The 22,818-nt window shown below is 35.8% G+C and overlaps 1 long non-coding RNA gene across 1 annotated transcript; it reads right to left on the reverse strand.

Annotated features, from left to right (window-relative positions):
- Positions 1-415: 415 nt before the first annotated feature.
- Positions 416-11,031, reverse strand: LOC148022724 (uncharacterized). Its single transcript, XR_015693524.1, has 3 exons — positions 10,966-11,031; positions 10,706-10,888; positions 416-10,459 (listed from the first exon to the last, which is right to left on the reverse strand). It is a non-coding gene; the product is annotated as an uncharacterized LOC148022724 (long non-coding RNA).
- Between the last annotated feature and the right edge of the window lie 11,787 nt (positions 11,032-22,818).

Here is a 22,818-nt window from a genome sequence, read left to right on the forward strand (position 1 = left end):
AGTGCAGGAGATGAGTGCCCACTAAAAATTCACAAGGCTCCAAAAATTACTCATTGGCCAGTTTTTATTAAGAATTCATTTATCGTGATGATGGTTTCATAGCTTGTTTTAATGGCACAATAAGCACATTTGGGTAGGATTTTGTATTTGTACATTATTATCCCAAGCTCGATTCAAGATTATGGAGTCTTACCACACAAAGCATTTTGATAAGTCAACAATGCCAATATTTATTCTCAAAACTTTGTCTAGATATTTAGGGTATTCCCTTAAGTACAAATAGATACATATAAATTGAAAAGTGGATACTTCTATTGCTACAACACTTGTACCTTGGTAATTAATCCTTAAGAGAACTCTCCATTGCAAGATGGGGAAGCAAAAAACAATAAGAAGACATGATCATTGAACAATGGAAAATAATAACACCATATGTATTATACAACCTTGTTTGTCAATACAAAAGGTTACTTGAGTGATTCCTCTATAGAATAATGTGATTAGAATCACATGTCTTGTACAAAGTCATCATAGTAAATAAGATGCATTGTATTGAGTTAGATTTGTGTCCTGTATGGTTTATTCAATTTTTTGTGTAGTGTCAATTGATTTTATACATTGAAGTTGTTTTCTACAATGTTCAACATTCCACAAAGTGATTTTCTTTTCTCATCACCATAGCTTGTGGTTCTAAAGTAGAATGTCCTTCCTTGGTAGTGAAACTTCTCCATGCCTTGTGTATTACATATTGACAATTGTCCATAATTGTTAACAAAGTATTTCCATATCTTAACAAAATACAATGCGTTAAAAAAAGAAACTCATCACAACCATGGAAAATAATGTTGTGAGATAAAGTGGTCCAAAATCATACTTACCAAGTAGAATGTATGTATTTTTAACCCAAGATTTTACGATTTCTTTCACCAAATTTTTTGTGGCCTTCTTGAAATCTAAACAATAGCTCAAAGTGTTCTTATTATGGCTTAATAGTTGTACAAAGGAAAAGAGAGTGGCATACCTATAATATGCAAAAGCATGGTTATAAGTGACTTATTAAACTAATGCAAGTGCAAACACAAATAGAAAGTACCTCAGCATCCTAATTAACTTAGCAAGATTTTCACTTTCTCCAATCCAATTAACATGTCAAGTCTTTTTCCAATAGAGCATATAGATGCACAAAAATCACAAAAGCAAGAGTAAGAAAGAAAGAAGATAAATGTGTGTAGCAAGGAAAGACATGTAAAGCCCTTAAAGTCAACAATCCAATTCCCTTTACAACTTCTTGCTTATTTCAATCTAATAGATAGGATAAGCCTCTTCAAATAGAGTATGTATATACATAAAAAGAGCAAGAGTAATAGTAAGAAATAAAGAAAAAAGAGAAAGGCTTATATTAATAAAAAACATCTTAAATCCTTATAGTCAACAACCCAATTATCTTCACAACTTTCTTGCTTCTTCCAATCAAATTCACATAGTAATCCTCTTTCAATAAAGCATACAAATACATAAAAAGAAAAAAAATAATAGTAAATAAGGGAAAAAAACAGTAGGAAGGCTTGAAGCAAATACATTAAAAAAATAACTCTTTTAAAACCCTTAACAATTTATTCAAATGAAATTGATACGTCAAGCTTCATTCAATTTCGCGAATGTATACCTCAAGACTCTTCCAATGCTACATACCAACTTAGAAAAAGAGAATTGCGAAGAAAAGAAAGAAAAAAAAAAGGGGAAACTAGTATTAAAAAAAGAGAGAAAATGTGTAGAAATAAGAAAATTGAAAATATTAAAAATTTTAAGCCCACACAAAAATGTAATCAAATTTTGAGAAACAAACATCTAAAGGTCATAATCAAATGTATTGGGAAAGGGGACATCATTTTTGAGGTTATAGTTACAAAATCCTTGGGAACCAGATTATCAAACATGAAACTAAGGGAAAGAGAGAGAGAAGAGAGTGGTGACACTATTATTTAATGCTAATTTGGCCCTAAAATTAGAGAAAAATACGCAATTAATAAGGTGTCATTCCTTCCCAATTTTTATCTAGAATTTAGGTGTGATTAATAATTAATCACAATCCTTGACCATAATGCCTCGTGGCCTAGTGCTTGTTACTTCTCCATCTAGTGCATGCTCTTGTAAACATGTGCTTAATAATTAATCACAATCCTTATACAGCCCTTTTGCCCTCAAAATTGGCCATAATGCCTCATGCCCTAGTGCTTGTTACTTCTCCATCTGGTGCATGCTCTTGTAGTCATAGCTCTATTTTCCTTCCATATAGAGTGTTCTCATAGCTTTTACCTATCCAAGTATAGCTCTCCTTCATAGTATGGTGCCTTTTACTTCTCTATTTGGTGCTTGTATATGCTTTCTTTTGGTGCAAAAGCCGAATCAACACTATAGTTGAGAACTTTCTCCCTTTGAATGTCACTTTTCCCCTCCAAAACATCATCTAGAGGCTTTCTAATAATTTTAAAAAAAGTATAGTCTAAGGGGAGCCATCCTTTCCCTTGGATGCAAATTCTCTTCTTTTTTCCTTCAGAGCCTCTCAAGTTTGCCTCCTTGTGAATCATGAAGTTGCCGCTCTCCTTCCTCTTTAAAACCCACAAGACCTTGCCTTTTATGATTTCCCTTTTCCTTTAGACTGTATCATGTTAGTTTAGCCCTCATGACTGCGAGATCTTTGGTCCAACCCTTTTTTAGGTTTTATCCAGCTTCACATGGATCTTCATGGGCTTCTAAATTAGGCTCTCGAGGTAAGATCCTTGTGGCCCCTATTCACTAGCTTTAATGCCTTAGGCACCACTAGCACACAAATTAGCTACACTTAAACATAGCCTAGCATAAGCATTCACATAAAGCACTTTCATTGCCTCACACACATAGTATCTGCACCAATATATAATACAAAGACATTGGAAAATGCCCATTGTATCAAATCCTTCCAACTACATATAAGTACTTCACAAGTAATAGGCCTAGGGAAAATTTGAAAAACAATCATAGTATTTTATATAAAAATAAAAACAACTTGGCTAAAAAGGTGCGGTCTTCTAATGTTTTCCTCTCTTAACAATGGAAAATCTAAACTTAGCCCGTGCCCCTTACAATAATCATGGACCCAATTCCTTACCATTAGCATCGATAGTATGGGCTTCTACATGAGCCTTTGTGTACCTATATCACAAATATGATTAATGCCATTGATGTACAAGTGATCAAGCATAGTATGATCTTAAGAGTACACAATTTGTTGCAATCTGTTATGCATATCATATAGATTATGTTGATAAAGAAGAGATGGATGTAAGGAGGATATTGTGCCCATCCTCTACTATTGTGCTCCATGATAAATATATATGTGCATACATAAATGTTCCTTTATTATGTTAAAGACATCTAACACAAAGAAACTTTCCTTTGATTAATTAAAAGATGGCACTCTACCCCTCAACACTTACAAGCACATCTAATAGTTCTAATGATCTCATAAAAACCTCTCTCAATTGATGGAGGCCTACATGGACCTTTTTCTTTCCCTTCCACCTCAGTTACAATCCCCAAGGTTCCTATTTAGTGCAAGGATTTCCTTTATGTAGTGCCATAAGGTATGAGCATAAGTATGGTACTCTTTGCATTTAGTTTTGCCAACAAGTATAGCCTCAACGAGTCTCATATTGTGATAATGTATAAAATGGTTCAGTTGAGTGCATTCTCCCCATGCCATGGATGTATTTGATACGCAGTATATAAATCTCTGGTACCATACATTTCAAGTAATGCAGTGTGGTACTCATAGTGATCAACCCCTTTATGGGTATAAGGATCTAGGAAAAGAAAAAAAAATCTCAAGCAACATTTTTTTGTTTACTTTTTTCTCCAACAAATTTTTGCCAAGACCTCCAAAACTAATCTAAAACATGAGCATTAGATGTAAATAATCTCTCCCCTTGTCCCATGTGTCCTTCTCGGGTCCTTCTTTCCTCTCTTTAGATACACCAGTTTGTGAGGCCTAAGCCAACGTAAACCCAATTTCAAGGTCATAATGGTTTAAAGATAAGAAATTAGGGTCATCATGTATACATGCATCAACATATGTATATATACATGTTGCATATGTACATCTTCACATAGGTAGATGTGTAAATATATGCATACACATGCATTGGCTACGTATGCACATCGGCTATGTGCATTTATAGGATATACATGCATGTACATAGGCTATGTACATTTATAGGATATACATGTATGCATATAGGCTACATATATGCAAAGTCTAGATATAGATTAGACACATGCATATGCTATGCATACTAAGCCTATGCATAGCTTACATCTAGGTTATGTATATATGTATGTGTATTCATAGCCGATTTGTACATGTATCTATGCATAGTCTATGTGTACGCATGTTTGTATGCAAATCCATGGCATAATATATTTATAAGGATAGGGTACGCATGCATATGCATAGGCAACACATATGTATAAACATATTAGATTTTCCCAAATAGATTGTGACCATGCTTAAACATCATAATTTTAGGCTCCTCCTAATAGCTTACGCATTATGGCCTAAAAAATAGGCATTACTTATAGCTTTGGGGATTTTCCCCATCTAAATACACAAAACCTCATATGTATACACTACACACATTCTCGCATTAGTTTTCCAAATATCCTAATGGTGCCAAACAATGGCTTAGATACCCTCATCTAGTTGACCATTACAATTACAAGCAACAACAAGTATAAGAAATCCAACTAAACATCAAAATAAGCATAAACAGCCATACATTTGATTTCTTTTCAATGTGGAATATTCAATGTTTTTCTTCTTCCCAAACCTCTTCTCTAGGAGCCAAAGAGGGGAAATGTAAATGCAACTCTAACCCTCAACCCTCAACCCATAACAAATTTACATATAGAAAAGTTTGCAAACTAAATGATAAAGTGAGATATGAGTTGAAACAATTACCAAATATAAAATCCTTTCAAAAGTTGGAAAAGTTTGAAAAATAAAGATTAGTGGTCGTTTGAGATATTAGGTAAATTGTCGATAGAGTGTGTTTACCTGTAGGTGTACAATTATATTTCAACTCTCCCCTAATGCATTTATCAAAACTAGTAAATTTGTACTTAATCTACAAAAACTTTGAACTCTTGTACAAAGACTAGTAGCAATAAACCCATTTAATTTTACCATTAAAAAACACAAATAACAAAATTGTATAGCAACAAAGAAAGGAAACTCCATATTCTTTAGGTGGAAGAAAATGGCTTCTTCTTCTTCTCCAAGTGCTCCCCAGTACAATAATTTTTAGGGTTCTCATAGCTCTATGTGCATATGTGTGTGTATATGTCTACATGTACGTATTTATGTGTGCTTTTCTCTATTTATTTTTCTTAAGTTTTCTTTTAGTACCAATATAAAGCCAAATATAACATGATTGTACAAACACATCTACATGATTGGAAGAATAACTAATTTTAAGTTTTTATTTACAACATTGAGGATCAATATTATATAGAGATGTATTTACTAATAGTATGAATTTCCTTTTGTTGTAAAAAGTGTCTTGACGCTACTCTATCTATCATTGTTTTATTGCTAAACACCATCCTAGCTTTTAATAGTTTACATACAATGGGATGGGTGAAAAAACATGATTTTCATTTTTAAACATAGTAGATTGAGTAAAACTCTTTTATAAAATAGGATCTTATATATTCTATGTAAGTTTATTAGTTATTTTGCATGAAGAAGTGATCCCAAGCTACCTATATGCTTATATGTAAATGTAGTCTTAATTGTTGCATAAAACACCTCAATACAACAAGGCTTATATATATTCTGATGATAAATATGCTTGTATGCTCAAAACTCTAATGTAAGAACTCTAAGCTATCAAAAATACTTCAAATAAATTCCATTAAAGTTTATCAAAATTCAAATTGATAAATTTTTGAATAATTACACTCTCTTTACAAATGAGTGTACATTCGTAATTAAATGCACTCCTAAAGCCACATCTTGCAGTTGTCCCCAATTTAATTATGTTGTATTGATGCATTGCATTAAGAAACATAGAGTATTCTATGCATTTTACACTGATTCGATGTGGTATATCATTTTTACCTTGAAAAACATACATGTGTTTGCACTAATTCATCATGTTCCATATAAAGAAACATGTTTTGATAAGAGTTTACCATGATGCATCAAATTACCATGTAGCTTGTGTATGGTTTCTATGTTGCAAATAAAGTTGATGTTGCACATGAAGTGGTCTTCTTTATTATGGAATGATAATGTGTAATAATTAGAAACATTGCACTTAATTACAAATAAAATTGATACACCTTGCAAAAAAAAAAGACATCATTTATCAATTTGATTCTTGAATAAATAAGATTTCATATTCGACTGGTACAATGCATTAAAAAAGATTTCATATCCAATTGGTACAATGCATTAAATTCTAAAACTCTAAGTAAGGTGATCAACTATTTCATTTTGTGAAATAGTCACATTTCACAACACAAATCAAGTTTTTCATGTGTCACATGCATTCAAAAATGAACTTAATTGAGAAACTAATGTGATGTGATCAATTAGTTAACCTCTTATTGTGACTACTTGTATAAAGTTTATGTTTTGAATTCTCACAACATTCTCTTCTTGTGCATTTAGCTTCAAGAATTGTATAGACCATGCACTTGGGTTTTCATTTAAGAGATGGGGATGTTAGGATGATGTAGAGAAGAAAAGCTTAAATGTGGAGATTTAACTACCATAAAAAGAAACTAGAGACATGTAAATGAATTCAATACAATGATCAATTATACTATTGCTACTATCAAAGCCATGCCAAATCTTATTAGTACATTGCTTAAACTATTCTCAAGGGTGATCACTTGATTTTTTTGTGGTAATGGAATATAGAATTTCAATTGAAGACTTGGTTTTGAGATGTCTTTAGATAGAAAAATTTGTGTAATCAAGAACAAAATGAGTCACATTATAGAAAGAGACGATCATTTAGTTGATGTTTAAAAAGGTGCATCTCCAAGGTGTTATGAACTCATAGGAAAAGGACCATCAAGTCTTAGCTAAGGTGATAGAAGACAAGTAAACATTAGAAGGTAGAAAGAGCTTATTCCAACTATTCAAAGAGCCATGATATCTCCTATAAGAATATCATAAATAGAACTATATGTGCTACTTGAGAAACATATGGAGACAATAGAGAAAAATTAAGATAGTAAGGGAAGATAAAAAGGAAGCAAGATGACCAATACTTGATGTTTGACATTTGCATGTATAGTTGACTCATTATCAATACAACTTAGTTTACTCTCGTTCTTATATCATTAAGTGCTGTACTTGCATGAGTGCATTTTCTTATGAAGTTACTCCCCATTTCTCTCATGAAACTAGTACACATCACATGTTATAAGTCAGTCAATTTCTCGTGGATACAAGCCTACTATTTTTTAACAAATATATTGTTATATATATCATAATGTTATATGAGGAAGAATCTAGGATTCTTCTTACTATTTTGGTGCTAAGTTATCTCTCTATCATATGCAAATGAACAAAGATCTAGAAAATTCAAAAATGATACAAACATTAACTCCATTTTATGAATGTATGATTCTTTGTGTCATCAATATCCTAACAAATATCCACTACTAAAACACCAATTGTATTCTATAGTTTACTTGCATACATAAAAACAAATCAATATTTTGGCATATGAAGTTTGTGATGTTAAGCTATGTGTGTAAAGAAAAAAAACTAGAAAAAACCAATTTTAGTACTCTATGGTAGTAGCATTTTAAGACCCCTTGAAATTGTGAGTTTTGGAAGAAGTAGTTTTCAAAATGGGTTGTTTTAATGAAACACTTTGAGAAATGTACTCAAAAGACATATAAAGCTTACCCGATATGTTAGCAATAGAATTTTGGGTGTGAATTTGACCTTAACATGGAGCTTGATGACGTGATTGTCTCATCAATGCATGCAAGCACTACATGAAGCTAACACTAACAAATTCAAATGGATCAATGATGTTCTTTCGTTCAACTTTGAGTATGATAAAGGGGACTGCATCAACCAACTTACAATATTGTAGTACCAAAATGATCAAATGCTTTCTCACCCCACGCCCAAAATCATTGATATAAGAAACACTCTCTCAAGCTTGCACTGTGATTAACTCAAAGAAGAGGATGGACTCCACTCATCATATGAGGTTAGTGAATATAATCATTCCTCTTATAATTGTAGGTATTATATTTACTACATTGTATCCGTGGCCACAACTTGAATAATTGCAAACCTATGGTACAAAAGAGGTTTAGACATGATCTCTACCAGAAAGAATAACTAGACAACTATCACAACAGTTTCAAGTTTAACCACATCTTTATGCACGTGCTAGAAAAGAGGACTATCAATTATTCCCTTGTGACAAGGAAAAAGTCTATACATTACCCCGAAAAATATCATGTACCCTTGTAAACACTTTAGTATATTGTAGTTGTCGTTGAATGTAGATTGGGATTGAAGTGCATATGTCCTTACATTAATAAGGATATAGTTGATTAGAGGATCTAAAAATAGAGTCTAGAATCATTTTATTAGTCAAATAATTTATAACATTTATGTAAAAGGTTATAGGGAAAACTTTGTATATTTAAAAATTTTGTGACATTTATTTCCATAAATCTTTCTTACATATGACAATCCTCAAGATGCATGTACCACTTGTCCAATAGTCTAAGTAAAGACCAAAGCATGATAATGTTGAACTCAATGCATGAATTTTTCATGTTCTTCTTGCACTCTATTTTTTCATGTACCTACCATTTTAAAGGAAAGTGTCTACTTCATAATAGAAAATTCCTCACAAATTTTTTTTTGTTGTGTCTCTAGTTATTGGAACTAGAGCAATAGTTCTTGTGTGAGAAATGGATGTGTTTTAGAATTTCAGAGAAGACTCGCTGACTTTTGTGATCCAAAGGAAAATTCCTAAAATTATGCAAGCACAAGAAGGATTTAAGGAAGCCTCTCTAGTGATTACTATGATGCTCGACCAAAAATAAAAGAGAGAGTGTCCTATGGCCAAGGTGCATACCTATAAGAGGAGAGCCTCTACTGTGTGGAAGGCCTCCCCCTTCTTTAGAGTAAACATTCTTTGGTGAAAACTCATACTTAAGAAATTACCATTTGAAGTGAGACTCAACAAATGGTTTAGAGTCATGTCTGATCTATGCCCCTTTTGTGGGAAGGCAAAGGAAACTAAGAAACATATCTTTTTGGATTGTGTGAATGTCAAGCCAGTGTGGGCCGCACACTCAAAAATTGGTTGAAGGAGGCTAATCTATGGAGCGAATTTGGAAAGACAAATGCATTCTTTGTTGATCACACAGGTCTAGATGATAGCACTTGGAGCTTGGTAAGTATTATTTTAGGCGTGGCTCAAAAACTTATATGGAGTAAAAGAAACAACATGGTGTTCATAAGAAATCCTAAGGAGATGGCTAATAGATGCTTACACTAGCTTAAAATTGGAGTGTTTTCTCTACTAGGTTGCTGTAAAAGAAGGTATTGGATTGCTAGGCTATTTTGGAAGAAGATCGGTGTTTTCGCTTGAGCCAAGCTACATCATACAAATGTTGTACCTACTTTTTCTTCATTTTGATATAATAAAGACAGCATTATTTTATAAAAAGAAAGCTCTATATGTATTTTAAATATATCGAAAGATATGGGTAATGAAGACAAAATTATGCATTAATGCATTCCTAGGAAATAAATTATGTAGAAGTGGTTACAAGGTGAGTAATATTCTTCGAGGTAATGGATAGACAAATTTTTCCTAGCATAGGAAAATGCACGTGCTTAAAGAACTATTAGACTTGAAACGATTGTGATGGTACCTGATATCGTATTTATTGGTAGAGATCATGGGTTATACCTAGCCTTTTTGTTGTAGCGTCAGGTTCCAGGCATCCAAGCTGTGGTTCGAAATATGAGGTCGTTGACAACTACAGCACACAAGCTTAAGAGAGACCCTAATGGAAGTTGATCCTTCAGTGAGTATGTTGAGCAATCATTCGATTATCCTCCTCTTAGACAATATGGTAAGTAGCGTAATGCACTCCCCTTCATGGTACCCCTTATTGAAGGAAAAGATATCATAGATCTAATAGAGTTAGTTGGCGGTAGCATGGTATAATAATTGCATGCACGGTCACCAAGATCCATGTTAAGGCCAAGCTCGCACTCAATATTTCTGAGGCCGATATCAGAATTAGCTCCATCCTTGCACCAATGAAGGACAGGAATGTAGTCGTTGGGGGCTGGGAGTTTGTTTTGCTCTCGTAAGGCACCAACAGCCGGCTCGATCATGAACCCTTGTTAGGGATGCTGGTTCACCGGCAACCATGCTTGAAGTTAAGATAAAGCTTTTAACAAAGTCACTGTACTGATCAGAGTAATGGAGAAATCGACAAACCGTGCTCATGCAAGAGCCAACTAAGGCGCATTTCAATCCCTCAAATAGATATAAAAACGATTTAGGCCTTGCTCTCAATTTTGATGTTCAGGGCATTCGACTGTGTTGACGATATTAATTGTCTGAGCATGATAAAAGACAGCATGTAAATTAATTACCGCGTTGCCTGGCCTGACCGGGCCGCTGCGACGCAAGACAGCTCAAGCATGGAGTCCGGAGAGCAGGTTGAGTCTTGAGACATATGTCAGAGAGGCCTGCTTGGGAGGCTCTTGAAACGGTAGATCTCTCTCTCTCTCTCTACACGGCGCACGCTGAACGCACGATCATTTTTATGTTGTTGACTGAAGGCAAGAAATGCGTTGCTGCATTAGGCAAGGAATGCATGTATGCTAAGATGAACAGGACTGTACGAACTCACTGATTGCAGATACAATGCCGTCTTCGCTCTGTGTCCGCGCAAGCCTGCGCGGACGAAGAAAATCACGTGACCGTCTCTTTCTCTCTCTCTCTCTCTCTCTCTGTGTATGTGCACGGCGCCTGTCAAAAAGGTGAGCGTGACGGGTCAATAATTGTGTCCTAGTCCCTGGATTTGAGCAGAGTCGCGAGTCGCGACTCGCAAGTCCTAGATAGTACTAAGTAGACGTTATCTTCTTTTTTTCGATAATTGCAGAAATTTGTAATGAAGCCTAAAGGAAAGGATAACAGAGTAGTAAAGATATAAAGAGTGGAGGGGCACAGCCCTTATTTACACTAGTTCCAAAGCTATACTCCGATTTGAGGACCTGCTTACAATTCCTCCGATATTAAAGCCAAAATAGGTGGTACCTCATCGTACTGATTTGGCATACAATGAATTATGGTACCCCTCTCTACGAGTAGTTGAAGGCGTGCTCTTTAGCTGCTCCCGTACGATGTTGTGTATGCATGGTGGTCAAGATCTCCACCACCTCATTCTCCTATTACTTCATCGGCATCTCCCGTTCCTTTTTGCAGAGGTAAACTTTAAGTGGTTGAAGTGGTAGACAAGCATCCTCACGGGCAATCTTCCCTCCACCATCCTTTAGCACCTGCAAAGCAACATGAAAATTTGAGACTTCCAAGGATTTTATTTTTGCTCGAAAATATGTTAGCATCCCTATCCAACGATACATTCCATAAAAACACTCTCCTTAAACATGTCCAAAGAGTCAGTAGTAGATTATTAGCCTCCCCTATTAGCAATTCTTTTCAAGAGAGTTTGTAGGGGTGAAAGGGCGGGATCAGGGAGTGAAGCCAGTTGAGTTTTTCTTTACTGCTTTCGCAATTAATAAATAAATGGTGTATGCTTTCTATCTCCTGTTGCATCTAGAGCAGAGTCCATTGCCAATTCCAATACTTTGTGCCTTTCCTTGGGTCCAAATTGCCTTGTGTAGAATCATCCATAGGAGACATAAGATCTTTGTGAGTAGACTTTTGGTCCGAACTTGCTGGAATCTATACTCCCATTGGGTCTTCTTCCACTATAGACCCCATCTCTTATTAACTTGTTGGATCAATTTCATGTTGGACTCATTTAAATTAGGAATGGGAAAGAGAGAGGTCTTCCCTTTCCAAATGAATTCCTGCAATCTGAAATTAGGGCTACCCTGCAAAAAAATTTGGTTGGAATCTTTCCAAGCACTTTGTCTCTCTCTCAAGGCACGGAGATCTTGGTTGTTAATTTTAAATCTATTTTTGAGGATGCTATTATGCACCCCATTACTTGACCCTTTATCCAACATATCCCCCCAAACTCTGAGCCCTTTGCTGTCAAGCTTAGTAGCTGTTTTGTAGTGTTCTTCATGTACTCCTGTCAATGTAATACTAAGCCACATTGAGTCTACCATAGACCAGCTCATCATTTTGGCATTCTTCGTGTTAGCTATGTTGAGCTTATGTGGACTACCAGGTTTGTCCATCTAGGGCATAGTGAGGGTCTGAAAGTTTTGAGACTACTCGTGAAGAGGATAGCCTAATCCTCCTTACTAGGCTTTTGGAGGCACCTAAGAATCCATTTGCTCGCTACCTTATTAGCCATGCTCTGAACATCTATTATTCCTAGCCCTCCGCAATCTTTGGGTAGAGTACATAGATTCCATGCTACCTTGGCAACCTTAATTGTGTTGGCATCCCCCCCCATAAAAAATTCCAGCAGAGGGGCTCTAGTTGGTTAGCACATGCTTTGGGGGTTTTCAACGTGCTAGATAGTATAAGCATGTAGGAATAATGATGTGGTTTAGAATGGCCACTTGATAAGCAAAGTTTTGGTTAAGATGATCCCATCTATCTAGTTTATTTCTCATTTCTTCTCATTACCCATTGATCCCACCTTCCTTTAAGTATAACATTAAATCCCTTTCCGTGTCAGTGCCATAAGTTACGTGAACGAACACCATGTTCCCTAAAAGGCTTAATTAAGAAAGATGATTTTAAATGTCACACACAAATGTGATAGGACCTAATTAGATAACTAAAGAATGCCTATTGAGGGAAGTGGGTGGGTGGAACCCCCGACAGCAGGGATCTATCTTATGGTAGGGTGGTCGCAGAAAATTGGGAGGCTTCTCATAAGATTTTATGGACATTTGACCTTGAGAATTTATTAGGATAGAGCCTCAATTCATACAGTTCTAGGGGACCGGAATGGGACTATGCCCTATGGGCAGAGAGGCTGAGCGATGCATCCCTCTTGTTTCCCATTCTCTTTGAACCAAGTGCAGAATGGGTCAACTTTAGCTTGGGTATCTCTGCGTAAAGTAGAATGTCTAGGACCTAATGCTAGAGTGCTTTCAGGAGACCTTGGCCATTAGGAACCCAAAGTCAAGTCAATCCTAGTGGGTTTGACCGAGAATGTTCCATTGTGAGGCGGACTCGAGCAACCCTAGGAAACAAATCCCGTAACATTCCATGGGAGTGCTGAGCGGTGCCATTTAGATTTGTCTCTCGATGAACCGCTAAAAATATGCCTGGACAAATGATAGGTGGGCATGTTACAGTATGCTTTCACTAGGAAACATTTTTTTTATTTTACTCACTTGTGGATTGTTGCCACTTCTAGACCTACGAGGCATGGAGTAGGTTCCAAATACAAATATCTAAATCGTGCGTCCATGTGCATACAAAAATAATAAATAAATATCCAACGCCTTAATAAATAGGCACGATAAAATATAGGTGCCATACCTAAGGTATGCGCCCATCAAAATATTGACAATAATTTGAATACACGCTATCCTCCAATGCTTTTCACCGCCCCTGCTGCTATCTCTACACATCAACTGAAGCATTCACAATCATTAGTAAAATAATATAATTAAACCGACAAAAGTGAATACCTAGCAGTCTTCAACTACATAAATAAATCAATTGGTTAGAAATCAATCCTAATCTTAGTTTATCACGAGTGCGCACTCTAAACTCATAAACGTTTATTAATTTAATATGTATTTTGTGGAATCATCCGCTATGGAATCACCCATGTATACACTAAATTAACAAAATGCTCGAAAAGGATAGGCGTCCCCACACCATCGACTTCTCGCACAAAGAATCCACTTTGTGTATGAGTCCCGATAATAAAAGTTTACGAAATCCACCGTAAAACCTCACGGAATCCACTGTGTAATATGCCTCCTGGCATCATACCCCGGAGGTGGGATAGCAATTTTCCTCAATTGCTATTAGCTCAATGTGGAGCTAACAGAGTGGGGAAAGCATTTAAGTCTCTAGCATGCATCCATTGGGCTTCTTCAACAGGATGGTTTTTAAACTTGACCAAATATCTAGAATATCTACGGCCAGTTCTAGTGGTCATAAAGTCAGTATCTATAATAGCTTCAGGATTAAGGATTTCAATCTCTTCATCTAACAAAGGTGGGTTTTCATAGAAAGGGTGTACATGTAATTGGCCTCTAAAGGGTTGTAATAAACTAATATGAAAGGTGTTGTGACTTTTCCAATGTGGTGGTAGTTCTAACTTAAATGCATTGCCATTGATTTTGTGAATGATCTTAAATGGTCCATAGAATCTAGGTGCTAATTTCACAATTGGGTGTTTATCTACACTTTGTAATCTACGTTTTTCTATTCTTAACCAAACATAGTCATCAACTTTAAAATTCATGGCCTTTCTTTTCTTATTGCTTGTTTTTTATATGATTGTTGGGCTTTGGCAATCATATCTTTAACTTCATAAAAATAAGTAGCGTGCATATTAGTAATATCATCAGTAGTCTGAATTCTATTTGATAATGATGCAACAGGTGTAGACGATCTATAACCATAAATCACTTCAAACGGTGCTTTCTTTGTAGTTGTGTGTGGTGTATTGTTATATGCAAACTGAAGTAAATGTAGATGTGTATCCCATGTGTGTGGTTTAAAGATCTAAAATAGTATTGTTAGTAGCTTCTATTTGACCATTTGTTTCAGGATGAAATGCAGATGAAAAATCAATCTTTGTTCCTAAGTTAGCAAACAAAGTAATCCAAAAATTATTACAAAATCTAGAATCACGATCAGAAATAATAACTTTTGGTAAACCATGATTAGTGAAAACAGTTTTAAAAAACAATTGTGCTGCTTGAGATGCTGTTAAAATTTTCTTGTATGGAATGAAATATACTTGTTTGCTAAACCTGTCACAACAGTCCAAATCATATCATGGTTAGCTTTAGTTTTAGGTAAACCAGTAATAAAATCCATAGAAATCTGTTCCCATGGTCATGATGGAATAGATAAAGGCATTAGTAAACCATATTGTTTACCATGATGTCTCTTAACTCTTTGACAAACTAAACATTCAAAAACAAAGTTAGATACATTAGTGTCCATATGTGGCCAATAAAAATCTTCAGTCAATGTACACAAAGTAGATATAATACCTCTATGACCTTGATATGGAGGATAATGAATCTCATTCAAAACAAAAGATCTAAATGGAACTGTAACACATAATATCTTTTCATAAAACATGAATCCATCATAGAGATTAGAGAATCAAATGATATGACAAAAATATTATGAATGGTTAGTCTTCTACTTAAAGCATCGGCTACTACATTCTCTTTTCCTAGTTGATATTGGATAAGGGGATGAAAACTTTGAATGAAAGCTGCCCATTTAATATGTCGGTCAGAGATTTGGGGTTGACTAAGGAGATGTCTAATACTTTGTTGGTTAGTTTTAATCATAAACTCAGAACCCATTAAGTAATGTTTCCATTGACGTAAAGCTTGTACAATAGCTAACAATTCTTTATCATATGTAGAATATTTAAGTTCAGATGGTTTCAGTTTACAGCTAGAGTAGGCTATGGGATGATTATCTTGCATAAGTACGGCTCCTATTCCAAATCTGCTAGCATCAGTAACTACTAAAAAGAATGGTCTATTGAAATCAGATAGTTGTAATACAGGAGCATGGGTTAATGTACGTTTCAATAAATCAAAAGATTTTTGTTGATTATTAGTCCATTTATAAACAATAACCTTCTTTAAAAGTTTAGTCAAAGGCAAGGCAAGTAATGAAAAATTTTGCACAAACTTCCTGTAAAAACTAGCAAGACCTAGAAAAGAACGTAACTCATGTACATTTTTGGGTATGGGCTAATTCAAAATTGCTTCTATCTTTTCAGGGTCAACCTTAATACCTTCTGATGACACAATATGACCTAGATATTCAATTTCTGTTTGAAAGAATTCACTCTTTTCGAGATTAGCATACAATTGATTATCTTTTAACAACTTGAAAACTAAACACTGATGTTCATAATGCTCATTCTCATTTTTACTAAATACCAATATATCATCAAAGAATACTATAACACAATGCTGATATTTCAAAAATATGTGGTTCATCATTCGACTAAATGTAGCAGGTGCATTAGTCAATCCAAAAGGCATCACTAGAAATTCATAATGTCCAAATTGTGTTCTAAATACAATTTGAATATATTAGATTTATCTAATCTCACTTGATGATAACCAGATTTAAGATCTATCTTACTAAATATGGCAGAACCTTGTAGTTTATCCATAAGATCATCTACCCTAGGAATTGGATATCTATTCTTAACTGTAATCTTATTCAGGCCACGATAATCAATGCACATGCGATAAGTATTATTCTTCTTCTTTACCAATAACATAGGTGCGCCAAATGGAGAACTACAAGGTCTAATTAATCCTCTATTTAATAATTCCTCTACTTGATTTTGGATTTATTTATGTTCAATCTGGTTATGCCTATATGGTGCTTTATATGGTGGTTGTGTACCAGGAATTAAATCTATTTTGTGATCTTCAGGACGTGAAGATGGTAGTCTAGGTTGTGAATCATCAGCAAAACAATCTTTAAATTGAGCAAGAAATTGTTTATGCTTAGGATGCATATGTTTTTCTTTAGCTTGAAGTTCATTTACCCAAATTAAATAAGATTTACTACTTTTACGTAATGCACGTTTAGCTTGAGTATGAGTAAGCAGTGGAAAATTATTAGAAGCGTGCATACCATGTAATATAATTTGTTTCCTTGAAAATGAATTTGAATTGAATACGTGGAATAATCTATGTCAGGATTATATTGATGCTGCCAAGGCATACCTAGGATAATATCACTGGATTGCAAAGGTACAACTAGAAAATTTCTACGTTCAGTGTATCACCAATTTTAATTTCTAAGTTATGCACCTCTTGTGTTCCATTATATCTTATGCCTAAGAATGTTGCTTTAATGCGATAATGTGTAGAAACAGTTTGTAATTTCAATTCTTTCACTAACTTTGCAGAAATAAAATCATGTGTACTACCATCATCATGAAAAAAAAATCTTTTTTTTTCCATGCACTAAACATTTCATTGTCAACAAAGAATGTGGAGTTTGCATACCTAGTAAAGTATCTGAAGAAGTAGCAATGTCATCTTCATCTTCTGTAAAGTCAGGCATTTCCTCACGTTCTTCTACTTCCATTGCTCCAAGATAATTGATATGGACAGGTGGTTTCTTCGATTGGCAATTGGCTGCTAGATGTCCAGGTTGATGGCATTTGTAACAAACTATGGGTTTGGCTTTGGATACATTGTTGGCAATTGCAGGAAGTCTAGGAATATTAGGATTTTGCTATGAGGATGGCTTAGGGTTTTGATTAGTATTTGATGGCAAAGCAAGTGGTTTTGTCTAAGACTTACGGAATGATGATGGAAGAAAACGACTTTGATTGAATCTTCTAAAATTTGAATTGAATTGCTTGGAACCATAGTTACCATTTGCTTGAAATTGTTGTGGACGCTTGTCTCTTCCTCGAATCTTGTCTTCAGTGTCATGAGTCAAAGAAATTGCATCTTCAAGGGTTGTAGGCTTGAACATATTAACTTCAGCATAGTAATGTGCAAGTAATCCAGACATAAACTTGAGTTTGTGAGTCACTTTAAGTACGTCTTCAAGCATTCTGAGTTGGAGTAGGGCATTCCAAAAATGTTCGGTGTATTGGAAAATAGGCTCACGATCTCTTTGCTGAAGAAGATCCCATTGCTTTATGGCTTTTTCATGGAATTGAGGAGGAAGGAAATTTAGCAAAAACTTCTTTTTTGAAACTCTCCCAGGTAGTGGGACAATCAATGCACTTACAAACCACGGTCCACCAAAGAGAGGCTCGATCGACTAAATGATTAGTGACACATTTAATTTTGTCTTTTTCAACGTATGTCTCTTCATGAAAGTCATCATCAAACTGATTGATAAATGCAAGTACAACCTTTCCATCTTGGGTTCCATTGAAAGTACGGAATTTGAAATTTCTTTTACTTATATTTGTTTCTTTGCAGATGGATTGAGCTTCGAGCAGTGCATCGATGGTACGTCGGATAAGATCTTCGGATTGTGGTGTCAAAGAGTTTACTGTTCATAATATAAATCATGGGATTCTTATGAACATAGAAGAACTTCACTGGGAGTTATATGAGGAATTTGCATACAAAATTCAGACATTGTTATCCAATAACCAACTTAGTTACATAAGTTCTTTTGTATTTAGCATATAATTTTCAGTTATACCATGTATATTGATAAAAGATAAGTCTATGGGAACCTACAACTTGGTCAACTGGAAGTAATTGACAGTCTGCAGGATAAATCACATTGATTCAGGTGCAAAAATATGGTCAAAACTCAATAAAAATGCCAAAAGTTGCCAAAAGTCCACTAAGTTCATAGGGGACCTGAAGTAATAGACTTAAGTTGCCAAAAGTCCACTAAGTTCACAGGGGACCTGAAGTAATAGACTTAAGTGACCAGCAAGTGACCTGGGTAGGTCAAAAAGTGAACTGGGCCTGAGTACGGAGCAGCCCGCATTTTTTGGCACAAAATGCGGGCTGCACAGTCTGAGCATAACTGGAGAAAGCTGAAGCTATGGTGCATGCTTTGGAGCATGCAAACTGAAGATCAACAGGCCTAGAAGCTGAAGATGTAAACATGGTGAGAGCTCCACTTCTCTGCCCATTTGGTCTGACGAAAATGCATTTTGAAACAGTCTATAAAAGGGGGAAATCTGAGAGAAAAGTATTCAGCCTGCTCTTATGCACGACTTCTCTCATTTTGCCTTCCTCATTCTTGGTCCAATGAAGCCCGACTTGTACCCAAGTACTTGAGTGCCTTTGGGGCAAGCAAAGGGTGAGGATTTTGAAGGTATATGGGCTGTTATGGGTTGAAATAACCAGTCATAAACATGGCAGCCCACTGTTATTGTCCATTTTTATGAGCATACAAGAGATTTATGTGGTTGTAATGGAAGAAAATGACCTCTTTTCATCAGGACTTTGTTCATTAATGATTAGAGAAGCTTCTTTATGAGTTTATGCACTCATTTTGAGCTTCATTATGGGCTGAATTTTCTGTTTTAAAATAGGACTGAAGCTAAAATTATGCTTCTTCAATTCATTTCATGTATCTTTGGCCCAAATCTTGAATGTGTTTGAGTCTATCAATATAATACTTGTTCCAAAGGGTTGAAATCCATCTATGTACTTGAAATAAAAGCCATTAGAACTTGCATTTGATATTCATAATTGAATGGAGAATCTGAAATAATCCTTTATGATATGATGTATGTATCCAGAGGCATTTGATGTAATCAAGATAGAGTTATTTCTTCCGTTCAAGTATGCTAAATACATAGAGAAGAAGCTTAAATTCTTCTTCTGTACCTAAATCATTTCTAAATCTCGGATCTTATTAAACCCCAATCTATTTGCCCTTCCTGAACTTTGAATCCTAAACTCCTCTTCTGCACTAAAGCCCCGGTGGTAGACCTTCAGCCCTTAACACGACGACAGTGGTGAACCTGACGTGAAGGTTCGCTGTGGAAGAAGAAGTCCAATGGGAGAATCATCAAGTTTGGGAGGAGATGCCTTACAACAGTTGGTTCGTCTAATACAAGAAAACCAACAACAACAATTGCAATTTCAGCAGCAGTTGCAATTGCAACAACAACGGAGACAAGAAGAAGAGCGGATTGATGCTCCTGCCATTAAAGCCTTAGAAGCAGTTGGACAAGAGCTCAAGTAATTTAATGGGAAAAATGTATCCTCTTTTATCCGCCTTTATACTGACAAGATGGTCTTCTTTAGAGTCCCTCAACATGCCTGGAGCCGTTATTTTGCCCGTCTGGCTGTGCATGGTCTCCAGGACCGAATTCATGGTCTTTTCCAAAAAGATGCGGGATGGACTGTGTTCAAGATGGCTCTTCGAGAAGAATTTTTCCTTGAAGATTTGGCCTTATGACAAAGAAAGTCTTCATCGAATGGGTCAAAAGGCCCAATAAGGGTCTAACCGCCACTGCTCTTCATCGAGAATTTGAAAGCAAATTTGCCCAACTAGATCCTGACGACCAAGAAGGTATGGAAAGTCAAAAGATTAAATTATTTCTAAAGGTTGCAGATTCTTATCTTCAGGAGAAATTAACTGATCGACTTGAAGACCCTGACTCTGAGACCGGTTAATATGATTGCTCGAAGAGAGCGATTGCGCCTAAGATGGGGATCAACCCCTGCAACAACTAAATCTATGAAAAATCCTGTTCCATTTTCTCAACCTCCTGTCTGTATGGCCGAGCAACCAAGAAATTCTGTTGTTCCATCTCCAAAGGAGGGTGTCATGGACGAGCTAATTAAAAGCATGCGGGATCTCCATCTTAATCTAATGGAGATTAATTCTAAAGTGGAAAGGCTTGATGTAAAAGTAGAAGAAAGGGGTCGGTCAACTACCCAAAGGCCTATACGAGAAGGCTTCAAAAGACGTTGTATTTGGTATGATAGCCTTTAGCATGACAAGAGGGAGTGCAGTGCATTCCGTGAAGCTGAAGCAAAAAATTTAGTCTTTTGGAAGGATGGTAAAATTCATGCAACCGAAACCGGGCTTCCTCTTGAACCAAACTTCGGCAACGGTGGCATAAAGAAAAGATTGGAGGATTTGGGAACAAGAACGGCCTATACAACTATTGATGCTGCAACCTATGGGCTGCAAATTGAGCCAACTAATGAAATTGTTAAAGCATGTAAAACTAATGCAAAATCTAAAGTGTGGATGCAGGCCTTGGATCTCATGGAGCAAGGCAAGGCAACTAAAGATGATTTAACCACTGCCAGTCAATATATTCGAGGAAGAACCAATTGGACTGAGCCTATGGATTCATTTTCAACTTTTGCCCAGTTAGCTGAAATTAATAATCAAGAAGCCATGATAGAAGAAAAGAGAGGAAGAGAAGAAGATGTTGCCAGTCCTTCTTCTTTAGGACCGACTAAACGCATAACAAGAAGTAAACAAGACCAACAGAAGGCTGCTGAAAATCCACCTCCGCCAGAGTTTGACATGGGAGATGCCCCTCAAGCAAAGAAGACAGAAGGAAAAAGAAAAAGCAAACATCCCAGTTACAAGTTGCAGTCTGACATAGAGACCGCGGATCTTAAACGGATCCTAGAAGAAAGGATTCTTGGAGGTAGAATTGAATTTACATTAGGTGAAATCCTCGGTATTGCAAAACGAGGATTTCATGATGTAAGAATTGATGTAATTAAATGAAAAAGAAAATATGTTGGTGAGGAAACTGAAGAATCTGTACATGCTTTTTTGCAAGTACTTCATGTGTATTTGCAGGATGAAGAGAAGCTGAAAACTTAAGGGATTCGATTGGAGGCAATCAAAGAATTGATTGCAGCCATAGAAGCCAAAGATGAAGACATTTATGAAGCAGAAACTGAAGAAGCCATTATGGTGGGGACTTCTCAATCTAAAGTGCAGCCCATGCACAAGAAAAAGGCTCTTCTTCACAACATGCAAGAAGAAAGTGAAGCTCACTTTATTCCTAGTACTCACTACTCCCGTACCCATTGGGCAAAGGGGACTACTGAAACTGTTGTTAAAATCGGTGAAAAAGAAACTCCATGCATTGCCCTTATAGACCATGGTTCGAAAATTAATATTATGTCAAGAAGTCTCTATGAGAATGGCGGATGGCCCATTGATGTGGACCCAGGATGGCACATGAAGGCAGCCAATAACTCTTCCAGCGATCTTTATGCAGCATGTCCTTATATACAAGTTACTATTGGTAATGTAAAAGATGAATTTCATTTCTTTATTCAAGATTCCTGCAACTATCCTATCATTCTTGGACAACCATTTATTTCCGAGTCTCGTTTAGAGACAAAGGCTCTTGATGATGGTTCATCATATACTCGGATAAGAAGTAAGGATAATGACAAAGCTGTCCAATTCTTGACCATCTATGTTAATCACCACCGGAATAGGGATTGATTGAGAAATCATCATGTTCCTCCTAATGCCCGATAATTTAAGGGTTTTTGAGTAGCACTGCTTTAAGTGGAGGCTATGGCAGTGCATCATGTCACAAAAAATTGCCTCCACATATAAAGGAAGCTGATTTGCAAGTTTTTACAACCAATAGTGTGGGCTGTTATAAACAATTTTTAGCCATGAATAGGGCTGAAAGAAAGTATTTGTGTCATATTGAACAAGAGCTGAAGCAAATTGATGTTTTACCTAAAGATGAAGAAATTTCAGGACTATTTTATGGGCTGAATTATAATGATACAATGGCTGAAATTTATACAGCCGTTGATGCAAAAAATCAAGCTGAAAATTAGTCCATACAGGTATGTACATTGGATATGTATGACATAATTCAAAAATTTGCAGATTATAAAGCTTTTGGACAGCTAAACAAGGATGAAGTAAGAGC

Source organism: Lygodium microphyllum, chromosome 16, assembly GCF_053477565.2.
Source record: "Lygodium microphyllum isolate KBCC chromosome 16, Lygodium_microphyllum_v1.1.10, whole genome shotgun sequence".
NCBI classification, from domain to species: domain Eukaryota; kingdom Viridiplantae; phylum Streptophyta; class Polypodiopsida; order Schizaeales; family Lygodiaceae; genus Lygodium; species Lygodium microphyllum.